Raw genomic sequence first — 16,269 nt, 5'->3', positions numbered from 1 at the left:
AAATCCTAAGAGATCAGTAGTTACAGAAATACTCATACCAGCCCATCTGGCGCCAACTATCATTCCACGTAAGAAATCACTGAGATATAATTTTTTCCCCATTCTAATGGATAATGTGAACATTAACTGATGCTCCTGACCCATACTTGAATGATTTTATGCACTGCTGCCACACGATTGGCAAATTAGATAATTGCATGAATAGGTGTACAGATGTTCTTAATAAAGTTCTCAGTGAGTGTGTTTATATGTCAAAATTCATATCAGCATGCATATTGTTTTAAAATATAGACAGCACACATTACAGATAAACATAGCCCAAATTTTCCCATTAAAAATGGCTTTAATATCCAATGTTCTGGTCTTTTCGAGACTTAGAGATGGTTTATAGAAGAAAGTATTAAAAGCTAACTAGAAAAACATCTAGGTTACTGTTATAAACTCCGTTCCCTAGTGGACGGAACAAGACGTTGTGTAGAGTGAAGCGACACAAGGGAACTTTTTTGAATGCCTTGGTTACCTCTGAACTTGAGAAAATGCCAATGAGAATTTGGCAGACAGAATTTGCATGTCCCTCCCCGGACATACGGATATAAAGGGATGGAATCATGCCTCTGTACATTCAGTTTTTGCCGTGTTAAGATTGCCCAGAATGTGAGAGTCGCTGCTGGCTCCAAAAGAGAAGATGGCGGACGAGTTGTGACATATAACGTGAGTGCACGCCGCCTTGGTGAATTATGTACACTATCGTAGCGGTGCTGTCTGAGCAAACCAAGATGTGCGTGCCCCATATTAGAAGGATACACCTTTGCAATTTTGTGTGTAAATGGGCAAGGATTATGGCCAGCAACTCGTCCTGGAGCCGGCGGCAGCGTGTCCATTGCACACGGCGCCCCAACCCTGTTTGGAGGTGTCTGTGGTGCCCAGAACACATTGGGACACCTACTGTAAGGGACTCCTGTCCACAAAAGACAGAGGTCTGTCCAAGGGTTGAAAGTCTGGCGGCAGGTGGGGGTGATGAACACACGGTATGTGCTGCGGCGCCATGCCCATCTCGGGACTCGAGTCCCCAGTGGCGCGACCATCGCGGAGGATGCCATATGCCCCAGGAGCCTCTGGAATTGTTTTAGAGGAACCGCTGTGCCTGGCTTGAATAAGGTGAGGTTTTTCAGCACAGACTGCACGCACTTGTTGGTGAGGCGTGCTGTCATTGAGACTAAGTCTAACTCCATGCCGAGAAAAGAGATTCTCTGAACTGGGGCGAGCTTGCTCTTTTCCCAGTTGACCTGAAGCCCTAGACGGCTGAGGTGCCTGAGCACCTGGTCCCTGTGGACACACAGTGACTCTCGAGAGTGGGCTAAGATGAGCCAGTCGTCAAGGTAGTTGAGTATGCGGATGCCCACTTCCCTTAGCGGGGCATGGGCTGCCTCTGCGACCTTTGTGAAGACAAGAGGGGGCAGGGACATGCCGAAGGGGAGGACCTTGTACTGCTACGCCTGGCCGTTGGACGCGAACCGTAAGAAGGGTCGGTGTCGAGACAAGATAGAGACGTGAAAGTACGCGTCCTTCAGGTCTATCACTGCAAACCAATCTTGATGCCGGAAATTTGTCTTTGCGTGAGAATTTTGAATCTGAGTTTGTGCATGGCCCGGCACCGTGGTAAAGCGGACACCACCGAAAAGGGGGTGGGGGCCTGGCAAACTGAATCGTGTAGCCGAGTCGGATGGTCCTAGCCAGCCAGCGCAACGGGTTGGGAAGTGAGCGCCATGCGTCCAAGGTCCGTGTTAAGGGGACTAAGGGGACGATTGTTTTTTATGTATCTGGCAAGGCTTCGCAGTGGGGCGGAGCAGGTAGTGTCGCGTCGGAAGGCAAAAGCATGTCCTGAGGCTTTGGTGCTGAGAGACGACTCGAAGCACTTACCTTGCTCCACACACCTGGCAGGGGGCGGGTTAGTGACTGAGGAGGAGGTCCCATATAGGCATCCTCTGAACTCGTCAGAACCGGCCGGGGGGCAGCAGTCGTGGGTCCAGAGGCGGGTGCCGGGACTACAGCCGAGTGGCACCGGGTTGCCGTGAGAATGGCATTTGTGGGCCATATGACCCAGGGGGGCTGTGAGCAGTGCCCGGACCCGAGGAACCAATCGTCTAGCTGTGAAGGCTGTGGGGAGGACGGAGGGTCCCGTGGGAAGAAGGAGCAATACAGGCGGCTGCAGTGGCATTCCTCTTTAAGAAGGACAGCCGAGACCGCAACGTTGCCATGGTAAGGTTCTCGCAGTGAGAACACAAAACAACCACAAACACTGCCTCGGTGTGATCGCTGCCCAGACACACGAGGCAGCACCAGTGACCGCCAGGAGCGGAGAGAAATCAACCGCATCCAGGAACTACACAGGGGCGGAAGGGCATCTTTATAAAGACGCGTCCTGAAAAGGATGTTCAACGCCTGCTGTGTATTGCTCTTTTAGAGAAATAAAATATTTTAGACAAAAATACTCTCTTTTAGCAGTGCTGTCGAAGTGCCCAGGGGCAAAGCTGCACTACCGTGCAGAGAGTGATAAAGCCACAGATATGCACCGTAGATCTAACAGCATAAGCTCTGCAGAAGTGAATGGAACAGTAAGTGATATAAACTCACTGATCGCATAACCGCTCGGCTCCGAAGAAGAAATCTGAATTTACAGAGGGATGATTCCCTCCCTTTATACCCATATTTCCGGGGGAGGGACATGCAAATTTTGTCTGCCAAATTCTCTTTAGCCTTTTCTCAAGTTCAGAGGTAACCGAGGCATTCAAGAAAGTTCTCAAGAGTCGCTTCACTCGACAGAATGTCGAAGTGAGCGACAGATGGGGAACATGTTATTCTTGACCATTAAGCAAGCCTGAGCTTCAGTCTTGCATGCTGGTGTCTTTGTAATATAATAAGCAAAGTTTGTAATCAGTAAGCATTTGAATAACTGGTTACTGCAACTGTAATTCATGTAAGGTTCTAGTGCTGGGTTGCATTTCCACTCTTTGGATGACATTTTGATGAAATGTCTGGTCAGAAATCACCATTTATCAATTCTTGCCTGTCACATCCATTTTGTTCACATTTGCAGTAGCCAAAAGGCTTGATTAAGTCATCTACTACAATAAAACGTCTAGAGCTCAAGCTAGATGTCAAAACAAGTGTAGCACCATTCCCATTGGGCTAAAGTCCAAGACTGAATTAATAACATCCAAATTTAGCAGTGACTAATACATGCAGAGTTTCAAACCTGTTGGTCTCTGAACTATAAAATAAAAACTCAAGTGTCACCGAGCCATGCTCAGATGTGATGGTGCACCCCCAAGAGAAAGTAACACTAAACCTGTGTGCAGTGATGAGCTATATTATGAACTGCTCTGTAATGAACGTGAATGTTCAGGAGTGCCATTAGGCTATATGGGCTCCCTGACATTTCTACTCTAGACCCCTAACTTATCACAACCTGTAACAACAAATGTTTATTTTAATAAACTCTATCATTAATAAATGTAAACATAAACAGTGAGCTTGTTTACATGTGTGATCTTACACTGATTTAGCTCAAGCCAACATGGAATGTCATGTAAATGGTTGAAATTATTTTCCTTTAGAAAGTCTGAAAATGTGCTGCTCACTGCACTTAGTCTATATGTCGAAAACACAATATGACATAATGCAATTATCAAACCACAAAAGCTGCGACTTAATAAATAAATGAAAAGTCTGCATGCGCTGCTCGCTGCACTTAGTGTATATGTGCAGCTCTGTTCTGTTAACTTAATAAAAAAATACACACTGCGTCTGCAGTGTGCAACGTGCATTAAACGCACTCAAAGCACATGTGAGACTTATGAGCTGAGTGCATTAAATTTACAGCATTTTAGATTCACTAATTGTAATTTCAAATATGCTTGGCCACTAAAAGAACCTCATAACACCATTAACATACAGGTTAAGAAAATATTACATAAATATAGTACTGTTTTATAATAATACCAGTTGTTGTTGTTGCTATTAATGTTATACAAAAACATATTTCCATGGTAATTTATTAACTAAATAATAGCATATTATTAGGTTACAAAGAATTATGATGAAAAGTGGGCTGAGACCCTTTCACAATCAACAAAAACAGGTACACAGTGAACAGATACAATGTGAAGATGATGTTATTTTTTTATGAATGCCCACCATTGTAATGAAATAATGTAAAAACAAAAATTAATTAGAAATTAAAAAGGGAGAGTAAAAAGTACCCACTTTATACATACTATAAAAGTAAATATCTTTCCAAAAAGTAAATGAAATGGAGTAAATGTAGAGCGTTACTATCCACCTCTGTATCGTAGCTGTGACAGGCACGTTAGCTCATGCTGTTTAAAGTGCTCATGTGTTTCATTCTTCCTCTCTCTCTCCTCAACATTTCCCTGTTACTGTTAACTGTCTTGTGTAATTATGAAAAGTCAAATATCAATTAAACTTCTATCATTTACATTTATGCATTTGGCAGATGCTTTTATCCATAGCAACTTACAGTGCACTTATTACAGGGACAATCCCCCAGAGCAACCTGGAGTTAAGGGCCTTGCTCAAGGTCCCAACAGTGGCATCTTGGTGGTGCTGGGGCTTGAACCCCTGACCTTCTGGTCAGTAACCCTGAGCCTCAACCACTGAGCCACCACTGCCTTAGTATAGAGTATCATACTCTCTGCAGATATCTCAACTGCAAATTCAGCATTTTCTCCCTGTGGAATGCTCATATACAATATATTCCTCTGAAGCAAATATCTATCAGCATAGATCAAATCTCTGGTCCTCTGACTCACTATTGTTGCATGACAGTCAGTCTGTGACAGTCCGACATATTTATGTTAGCACTTTTACTTCTTAAGAAATGTCAGCTGCATTATCGCAGTCTGCGATATATTGGTCGACCACTATATTGTATCCTTAAATGTAGGGCTGCACAAATTTATCAAAATAAAATCAAAATCGCGATATGACCTTGTGCGATTATTAAATCACAAAGGGCTGCGATTTAATTAAATAAATAAATAGTCTGCCCACCTCAACATTTATTTGCACTGCTCTGTCCAGTCTATAATAAGTTAGACCATTATTACAGTGTTTTCAGAGTGGCTCTGTGCTCCACAACTCCATCTCATGCTAACAGAAAGTGATCAAGAATTCCAGCGTGAAGCGCTTTTTATTATCATCTGTGGTAGCAGCATCTCAGTTTCCAACAGACAAAGGTATCATAATAATAATGCAGAATACAAGATGGGGTATAATTCAAACAACTTTATTAAATGATTGCTGAGCAAACAGAATTAATAGTAGCACCTGTTGAGTCCAGAAACATGCACTCTTCCAACAGTCTCCTGTCATACAAACAGAACTAATATTACCAACATCCAACAAAATGAAAAGGAAGGAATGTACATATAACAAACCCATATAAAATATTTAGTAATATAATAAATTCACATTATTATTGACAACAAACACTAGGCAACAACTATTACCAACAAATTCAGTTAACAGTGATATTGAGCAGAAAGCTTACATATAACCAGTTTTGACAGAGCTGCTGATAAAAAGTTAAATGATCAGCATTAGATGATTAGATGAAAAGGAAATTGGAGATCTGTATCGGATGTTAAAATCCTGTTTGGAGCATCCTAATATTCAAGTTGACTGGGTTTCAAAAACGAATAATGATGATTAGTGGGCTGAGACCCTGCCACAAAGTGGACAAAAACAAGTACATGGTGAATCGGTACAATGTGAATATAAAGAAGACAGTTTTTTTCTTTATATTACTGTTTATATATTTATTTGTTTCTGGTTGAATTGGGGGAACAAAAGAGTCTCAGTTTGGTTCTTTAAACCCCATTAGCCTTTTGGCAGTTGAGCATGTGAAAAACATGTAAAAAACAAAATGTGTCTCATAATCGCAGTTCAAATCGCAATCGCAATCTTTTTCAAAATAATCGCAATATGACTTTTTGTCCAAATTGTGCAGCCTTATTTAAATATATGAAATATATTTGTGCAAACACCTAATTTACTGATCCAAGTCATTATAGCATACTTTACCAATGTGAATACAGCTACAGAGATTTTGGCTATTGCACAAAAAATAGGATATGAGACAGGATACAACTTTTCCTGTTCTAATCGATTTAATCAGTCGAGGAGGACGATATGCAAGGTTCAAAGTTGATATTCAGTCATCACAGTTGCACAAGCAAGCAAATAATCTGTTATGGTGAAACAAGCACAAATCCTTGTGTAAACCATTATACATTTATATCTACATGTAACCAGAAAATCAATTGAAAATGCATGTTCAATACGCATGTGGCACAATGCTGTGGTTATGTTGGTGGAAAAGGGGTTTGACTGATGTGAGAATTCTTCGTTACATAAGAGTTTTAACACTTAATTTACTGAAATACCCTGAAAAAGATTAAAGAGACAGTTCACCCAAAAATTGTCATTTACTCATGTTGTTCCAAACCAGTATGGCTTTCTTTCTTCTCAAGAATGCAAATGGAGATGGCAGGAGGAAAGGCAGAATGTTAGGGTCTCACAGCCTCAGTTACATCATTGTATAGGAAAAAAGCATTGACAGTGAATGGAGACTGAGGCTGTCAATCCATAACTTTCAGTCTTTTGTGTTCTTTGGAAGAATTACAGTCATACACGTTTGAAATAGGGATGCACAAAACTACTAATTTCTAGTGACTTGTCTGTCTTAAGAACAATAAAGCATAATTTGATCTGAAGATCAGATGCATTTCAGTGAGATATACAGACACACTTCAATATGGTAATGAACAGATATTCAACAATAACTGTAACATCATATTGCACAAATCTATAGAAGAAAAAAGTAAGAAATAATAAAGGCTACAATACAGAGTGGCACAAAACTGCTTATGCGCATCCTGATTAACGTGCTTCAATGTAACTAGAGTGCTTCAGGGCGATCCTCACTGTGCATACAAAACTACAAGACAATATTGAACATACATATATAGTTGACAACATCAAGCAGTTTAAACAATTTTTACCACAACTATTTATTTAAGCAGTGTCAAACAGAATCAGCAAAATACTTTAATCTCTGCACAGCACCTCACACATATGGGAACATTAATCACAGCTAGGGCAGTCACATTTATAAAATTTGGTTGAAGTTTAACTGTCAAACAAATAATAGTGATTATGACAATTAATTGTCATAAATTGTCATATTTCTTAAGGTGTGCTTTTTTCTGCATGTGAGCTTCATACACCTTACATATTTAATTTTAATAAATACAGTATAAATCAAATAATAAAATAGGGATATGTGATTTCCTTTTAAGGCTTTAAAAACATGTGAATGACATGAACATTTTTTTATAAATATTTCTATAATATTATATTTATTAAATACATTTATTAATATTCATTAACAAATTTAAATATGTCTCTTTATGGGCAACTTTATTTTTGGTCCATTTTAAATTTATAATGTTGTTTTTTTAACTCATATTTTTCATTATATATATTTTATTATATTTATATAATATTTTATTATATTATGCAATGGTAAATTATTTCTGTCCTAATTTCTTCACTTTCACATTAAACCCAAGAGCCCTTATTTGTCATGAAGCAAAACCTTTGAAATTTTGTTTCATCATTTCATCACTCCACAGAAATAAATAATATGAGTGCGTCTCCTCTGTCATGGCATATATACAGAATATTCACTTAAAATCCCCTTATTTGGCCATTAAAATTTTATTGGAATTAGAATGTTCAATAATCACGGTTATCTCAAATAACCGTGGTTAGATCAAATAACCGCAATCAGATGGTTATTTAATAATCGCAACTGTCCTACTCACAGCAGAGGATTTCATGTCCCATAGTGTTCGACTTTGAATATATATTGTTAATACAGTTTTGTTGTAACAACAGGGCACAAAAAGTCTAAAGAGATGAAACGTGGGGCCTGGTAGCTCAGCGAGAATTGACGCTGACTACCACCCCTGGAGTTGCAAGTTCGAATCCAGGGCTTGCTGAGTGACTCCAGCCAGGTCTCCTAAGCAACCAAATTGGCCTGGTTGCTAGTGAGGGTACTGAATGTGGTTCATTCGATTAGTGGACCACCCTGGCACATACCTAGTTTGGAACAACATAAGGGTTATTAAATTATGAACTAATTTTCATTTTTGCATGAACTATCTCTTTAAAAGTGGACTCCTGCCTGCAACAGGGTATGGGAGTCTTTTCATTTTATGATGGCATTTAGTTCTGGCCAGCGAGACCCGATCGTCTCTGCTGCTCTTATATCACAAGGGCAGTGTAATAGTCTGGGTCAGCAAAGCAGGCTGCTGGAGGGGGAAGCCACGAAATTCTGTCAAACCAAAAAGTGCAGTTGAGCATGTATGTGTGTGTTTGTATGTGCATGAGTGTATTGGTAGGAATTACTTTAACTATACTGACACCAAACAAGGAAAGACATCCCAAACTTCCAATACTTGTGGTAAACTGTGGTCATGCAAGTATGTCGAGAGAGTGCTGCGAAGCTGTTTGTGTTGCAAATGTCTTCAAATGTCTAGACGTTTTTAATTCTGAGCCATGTGCTTGTGCGTTGAAACACTTAAACACCTAATACACTGCTCTGGTCTACTGCTAACCTGCATGGAAAGGCTAGGCGATTAATAAAATTGTATTTTCAATTACGATTTTGGCTTCCAACAATTAGGAAACAAGATAATTGAGAATTCCGTTTCGCAAATAAAACACACTGGTGTTATATCTTTAAAGCATCCTTTATTAAAGTTAAAATCATTAAGAAAATATGTGATATGCGATATGTGATAAGAGAAAGTTTGTTTTTTGTGAGTTAAAGTGAATATAAAGGTGAGAGAATTTAGTCTTAGCCCATTATACACTGGAATAAAATACATTTTAGATTACACTGCAGAAGAAAAATGTGTTAACGGAGAATGTTGAATACAATATTTAATAATTGTTTGACATTAAAGCTTTTCCAGGACAAGTGGATGTTTGAAGGGGCAAGTGAAAGAATTTTACTTGCCCGACCGGACAAGTAGACTGATTAAAACATCAATAATGAAAAAAGGAAAATTTCTAGGCCATTGTTACTTGTAAAAACATTCATATTATTCTGCTGTTAAAAGTAATCCAGAGCACATCATTTTATAATTCGCTAGTGATCTAGTAAAAGCTGCGCTCTGTTCACCTTTCTAAACAGCACTGTGGCAGCAGAGGAGTCATTCAGGTTCCTGGGCACTACCGTCTCACAGGACCTGAAGTGGGAGACCCACATTGAATACATTGTGAAAAAGGCCCAGCAGAGGTTGTACTTCCTTCGCCAGTTAAGGAAGCATCTCCAGCATATTCACAAGGTCCTTTGCAGAACATGTTCCTCTGAACAAACAATAGTTTGCAAGTATAAACACCATGGGACACATTCTATCTCCTAGAGGTGAATGTAGTTTGGTTCTGGGACTGATTTGCAATTTTCGCACCAAACTACATTCATCTCTAGGAGACAGAATGTGTCTCCTTCCTGAGTGGTATGATGGCTGCGTGGTCCCATGGTGTTTATACTTGCAAACTATGGTTTGTTCAGATGAACATGGTACCTTCAGGCATTTGAAAATTGCTCCCAAAGATGAACCAGAGGTTCACAATTTTCATTTCTTTTGATTTTCCCATGATGTCAAGCAAAGAGGCACTGAGTTTGAAGGTAGACCTTAAAATACATCCACAAGTACAACTCTAATAGACTCCATTTAGCCAAATAGCCTATCAGAAGCCAATTGGCTAATTGCCTAAAGGCTTGACATAATTTTCTGGAATTTTACAAGCTGCATGAAAGCACTTCTGACCCACTGGAATTGTGATATAGTCAATTAAAAGTGAAACAATCTGTCTGTAAACAATTGTTGGAAAAATTACTTGTGTCATTTACAAAGTAGATGCCAAAACTATAGTTTGCTACTATGAAATCTGTGGAGTGGTTAAAAAATGTGTTTTAATGACTTCAACTGTAAGTTCCTCTGTGCATGTCGTACCATGAGAGGGAAACCTATACAACGTGTAATCTTTTCCACATGGACGAAACTTGCCAAAAAAAACTGTGTAGGTTGGGGATTTCTTTAAGTTGACAAATAAGAGCCCTGTAAAGCTGTACATCTACCAACCTTTGGAAAAGATGTATGTTTAAATACACTCACTTAGCACTTTATTAGGAACACTATGGTCTTAACTAGGGATGGGCATGAATATTCGAGTACTCTGGTACTTGGAAGTGGCAGCAACAATCGATCATGAAAATGATGATCGATAGTGATCATGCATGGTGTGGCTTTTCACTTAATTAGAAATTTTGTGACAATTACCTGACAACTAAATACAAATGTGTCAAAGAGGGAGCTTATTTTAAATTTTGAGATTGATTATGTTGTGATTTTGAGGTGTAAATTGATTATCAGAGATATCTCATATAAACTAAACTGATACAATGCTGCAATGCTATCATTACGGTAATCAAAAGAGAGTGTAATTAACTGTTTAGAATACCTGTCTCTGCAAAACATTTGATAAAAACATTTTATTATCATTGAATGTAAGAACTTAGTCTTGTTAATGGATATTATTTAATAAAAGTGATAAAAAATGTCTTTCCTCACAAGAGCGAATAAATGTCTTTCCTCACAAGAGCAAACACACACTCACACACACACCAGGCTTGTGGCAGTGGACTCAATGTGCTGAAGCAACAAGCTGGGCAGCGAATCTTCACATAATGACAAAATATGATGCATTATATTTTGATTATGCAATCTTTTGTACATTTGATAACATATTATTTTATAAAAGCCTACAATAATGAATAGAAGATACACTGGAACAACAAGACACAATGCAGCAGCCATAGATGTTTGTCAGGCATGTTATTATATATACCGTTATGAACATGTAATTGCCCCACGAGTACTTGAGCAGACAAAATGACCAAAATGCCCATCCCTAGTCCTATCGAAGTGCCCAACGTGATCTTCTGCTGTTGTAGACCATCCTCCTCAAATGTTGTGCATTCTGAGAGATGATATTCTGCTCACTACTGAGAGAGTGGTTATCTGAGTTACCATAGCCTTTCTGTCAGCTTTTCGAGCTGAAAGCAATCAAACGAACGAAAATGTTCATATTTGGTTCATACAGAAAAACAGAAAAACAAAACATTGATTCGTTATTTCGTTTTTGGTTTGCCAGATTAAATGGAATAATCGAATGATCGGATGATACACGGACCGGGTGATTAATACACCGGTGATTAATACAACGGGTGATCAAGTTATTATTTTTTTGTTCAATGCAAAGAAATGGCTGTTTGCCTCATCTGTCAAGAAACAGTCTCCGTGTTCAAAGAATACAATCTGCGCCGACACTATGAAACCCGCCACAGAGACAAGTATGCGAGTTTACAAGGCCAAATGAGAGCAGACAAAGTGTCGAAGCTAAAAAGTGGACTATCTGCTCAGCAAAATACATTTGTACGGCAAACCCAGTTGAACCAGTCATCCATTCGAGCTAGCTTTCAGGTAGCTAAACTGATTGCAACCTGCGGTAGGCCATTCAGTGATGGTGAGTTCGTAAAGAAATGTATGAATGCTGTTGCGGAGGAGGTGTGCCCCGATAAGAAAGACGTCTTAAATGCGGTGAGTCTGTCCGCAAGTACAATCACCAGACGAATTGAAGAAATGGGGTATAATATGCCAAGCTGAAGGAAAAAGTGAAAGAATTAGATTTTTTTGCATTAGCACTGGATGAAAGTAATGACGTGCAGGACACGGCACAGCTGCTCATTTTTCTTCGCGGAGTTAGCTCAAACTTTGAAGTGTCCGAGGAGCTGGCAGCCCTAAAAAGTCTCAAAGGTACTACGACAGGGGAGGATATTTTTGGTAAAGTGTGCCAAACGATAGAAGAGTTGGATCTAGACTGGTCTAAGCTGGCCAGCATCACGACTGACGGAGCTCCTAGTATGGTTGGCGCGTCAAGGGGACATAGTTCACACTGATTAGCCTAATACGCATGAGTAAGTAAATAATTTGATTTCAATAGCAATGAATATGAAATAATGTCATTACGATAGTAATAATGCTCTTTTAATAGGCTATATATCACTTGATATGTATGGTGCATAAATAATAAATTAATCTAGCATTAGCAGGCATAATACTGTAAATCCATTTAAAATCATAATAAAATCTCCACAATAAATCACTCCGGCCCATGCCATTTTCTGTTAGACCACGGCCCTCCATTATAGAAAGGAAAAATGATGTGGCCCTCATAGAAAAAAGTTTGGGGACCCCTGCTATAGAGACTGTTGTGCATGAAAATCCCTGGAGATTAACAGTTGCAGAAATACTCAAACCAGCCCGTCTGACACCAGCTAGCCACGGTCCAAATCACTGAGATCAATTCTGAAGCTCCTGACTCATATCATGATTTTATGCATTGCACTGCTGACACACAATTAGCCGATTAGATAATTGCATGAATAAGTGTACAGGTGTTCCAAATAATGTGCTCAGTGAGTGTATATTTGAGTGATTTCAGATTTTGCACACATATGACAAAATATTCTCTCTCTTCACTTAATAGACACTTTAAAAGCTGCCTGTGCACATTGTTTTATTGAAAGACTTGTTTTATTCAAGAACTAATGACCTTAAATTTCTGATTAAAAGTCTGTAAGAGATAATGAAGGTATTGTTAAAGATTGTGTCTACATTTTAAATATTGATTGAAGTATATCTGCATCTCTTATAGCTTAATGTTTCAGAAGCATTGCACAGCAAGGACATGCTTGAAAATGTAAAATGCAGCGAGTACTAATGGATTTGCAGCTTCATTCAAATGGCACATTACTATCTGCAAAATGTGCTTGTGCCACTTTATAATAACTTTCATTTGCAAACATTACATCCTTGTTAACAGGTCATTAGTTCATGCACGTTCAACTATGAGTATTTAGCAAGTTTAATTGCAGCAGATAACTAATGAACAGTTAAGCTTTGATTGATAATGTTTTTAATGCAAATTAAAGTCTTATAAAAGTGCCCAATCTCTGTCACTTCATCTTAGTATTTATACATTGCAGACACACAAAGCAAAAAATAATAACTGTTAAATCAAGGAATACAAAAACGGCATAAAAACAACAGACATGTGTGAATTGTGACACCCATGCGATTCTTTTGAATCAATAAATGCCAGCTGCTACATCGACTAAATCACTTAAAGTTAACTTAAATACGCATTAAGTGACCTATATCATAATGTTATTACACCTGAAGTGTCATTATAACACGTTAAGCATGCAGCAGACTCCTCCATGGCAGGCGCCATGTAAATAAATCCAACTACAATGTATATAAACAACAGGAATATACAGCAACGTATCCATTCCGTTTAACACTATGATTTAGATTTAGATTAACGAGTTCAATGACTATTAAAAATTACAATCCCGAGAACGAGACCATCTGAGGCTCCTTATGGAACATACAGAGAAAAGAACAAGTCTTTGGAACAGGCAAAAAGTGCTTGTTTTCACAGTTTGTTTATCGTCCTGTGCTCCACAACCAACGTATAGCCCTACACTACAACTTCTATCGTGTTTTATGCAAAGCATGCACAAGCAGTTGACAACAAGACAGCGAAACTCACTCAGACCCAGAGAAGTTGTCCGCGACTAAATCTGTTGCGAGTTTACTTTTTCAACAGTTCGTTCATCCGGATCACCAGACTTGCGTGCTGCGGGTCCCTCGATATTCTTTACTTTAACGATGCAATTTCGTGGCAGGATGACACCCCAATAAATCACCCGAACATTTTTTCGGAAATACTGCTGAATATGTAACCGCGTTGAGGGTTTTCAGATATTACGAGCAGGAAGGTGTTGACAGGATTTGTAGAAGGGAGTGGGGGTGCACAGCGCGGATCCTGAAGGGACTCGCTGTCTGCGTATCTGCTCTAACGCCGCGTCATTGTCTCGCGCCCCCTGCCGACAGATATTTAAGTCCTGATGCGAGACACGAAATATAGATAGGGCTCCCACGTGCTGGGCGCGCGCAACATAAACGTCCAACAGTATCCTAACTCCATAGGATCGAGTCTGGCCGTTTATTACGGTCACTTGTGGCCAGTTGTTTGAGAGAGCCAGCTTCTTTTGGTCACTTATTTGGAAGAGAGAGCAATGGAGAGCACTCTTTCACTCACGTTTGATCTTTTTTTAATTAGACAGCTTTTTTGAGAGACCACTCTCAAAAGGAGCCTCAGATGGTCTCGTTCACGGGATTGTCTTTTTTTAATTGTCATTGAACTCGTTAAACTAAATCTAAATCATAGTGTTAAACGGAATGGATACGTTGCTGTATATTCCTGTTGTTTATATACATTGTAGTTGGATTTATTTACATGGCGTTTGCTATGGAGGAGCCTTCTGCATGCTTATCACGTTATAATGACACTTCAGGTGTAATTACATTATGATATAGGTCTCTTAATGCGTATTTAAGTGAATTAGTCGATGTAACAGCTGCCATTTCTTTACTGATTTAAAAGAATCGCATGGGTGTCACAATTCAACACATGTCTGTTGTTTTTATGCCGTTTTTGTATTCCTTGATTTAACAGTTATTATTTTGTGCTTTGTGTGTCTGCAATGTATAAATAGTAAGATGTAGTGACAGAGATTGGGCAATTTTATAAGACTTTAATTAAAAACATTATCAATCAATGCTTCACATGGCCATTTTTTCTTGATCACAAATAAATAATATACAAAATAAAAATCATTTGTCTTGATTTTACTTTCATGCTACAATGTTTTATTTCTAATTTGGCAACAAAGTTTCAATGTTCTCTTGCTGCACTGTTGTTGCACTGTCAAACAAACAAGGATAGCCAGTGCTGAAGCATTTCAATCAGAATCAGAAATGAGCATAATTAATTCTGACACACTTGGCCAGAATTGTCCACTCACTGCCTACCATGCTAAAATAAAATTATACATTATACATTCTGAATCTAAGTACTGATTAACATTGTACCATGTTTGCCAAACATGTTGAGTGGTGTAAACATAATCTGCAGCCTGAAACTGAACTTTTGATTGGAAGTTTGAATTGCATGCACTTTCTTTCATCAGTAAGCTCTCTCGCTCCCTTTAGTGAAGGAACCTCCAGTGTGCTGTCTGTCTGCACTGGTCTCAGAATAGTTCGAAAGGCACCATATTTTCATTCTAACTCCATATAAAGAATCTAAATGCAAAAAAAAGAAATATATATAATAATAATAAAAATAAATCTCAATGTGAAAATGCACAGCAAATACATGTGTTTAGCAACATGACATTTCACAATTAATTGCTCAAATGTAAAAATGGCTTATCGGGTGAATCTAGAGACTCTTATCTTTCGAATCAGACAGAATTCGATTTAAAACCTTAATTACGTTTCTTACCAGATGTAGTTATGTTGGCGTTTCACCCAAGACAATCTCTACTGTGATAAGCACCATGCTGTTTTATCACATGACTCCTGAGTCTTCTGATCTGAGATCAGTCAGTTTAAAATAATGCAATAAACATTAACTAAACTACACCAAATATAACACAAAACACCCTAATGTACATAACTGATATTAAAAATTAGAAGAAACATAACTATTCCCATAAAATATAATGAAATATGATGGGTCAGGCACGGAAGTCTGGGAATGCCCGGTTACTGTTTTTTCCGTAATTTTAACAATAATTTACCATATAAAGTACATGTACTCTCTTGTTAAACATTTGTAAAGGGATCAATGGAAAGGAGGAGGCGAGAACTGGCTTGACGATGTAAATAATAGTTTAATATAAAACTTAAAACAGAAGACACAAACACATGACGGACACATGACGGACATGTCCGTAAACAATCTCTCTCTCCCACACGATCCTCTGCAGTCGACCTTTATCCCTCTCGGAGGCTTGATTAGCCTAATACAGGACCGGGTGTGTAGGATCACGACCCGGCCCCAACCTCCGCCCTGCCACAAACATAATATAAATTTTTAACAATACTTATATGGCAAAATCATAATATTTACATCTACATTTTTTTTTACAACATTTTACATATATATATATATATATATATATATATATATATATAT

General features: G+C 38.7%; 1 protein-coding gene across 1 annotated transcript in view; it reads right to left on the bottom strand.

Moving 5' to 3' along the window:
* Positions 1–14,031, bottom strand: part of LOC127620780 (growth hormone receptor-like) — an 80,114-nt gene extending 66,083 nt beyond the window's left edge. The window contains exon 1 of the mRNA XM_052094013.1: positions 13,777–14,031. The gene's annotated coding sequence lies outside the window, so the exon portion shown is untranslated. The remainder of the gene's footprint in view (positions 1–13,776) is intronic.
* Positions 14,032–16,269: the final 2,238 nt, after the last annotated feature.

Source organism: Xyrauchen texanus, chromosome 27, assembly GCF_025860055.1.
Source record: "Xyrauchen texanus isolate HMW12.3.18 chromosome 27, RBS_HiC_50CHRs, whole genome shotgun sequence".
Taxonomy (NCBI): domain Eukaryota; kingdom Metazoa; phylum Chordata; class Actinopteri; order Cypriniformes; family Catostomidae; genus Xyrauchen; species Xyrauchen texanus.
This window is presented reverse-complemented; position numbering and strand designations above follow the sequence as displayed.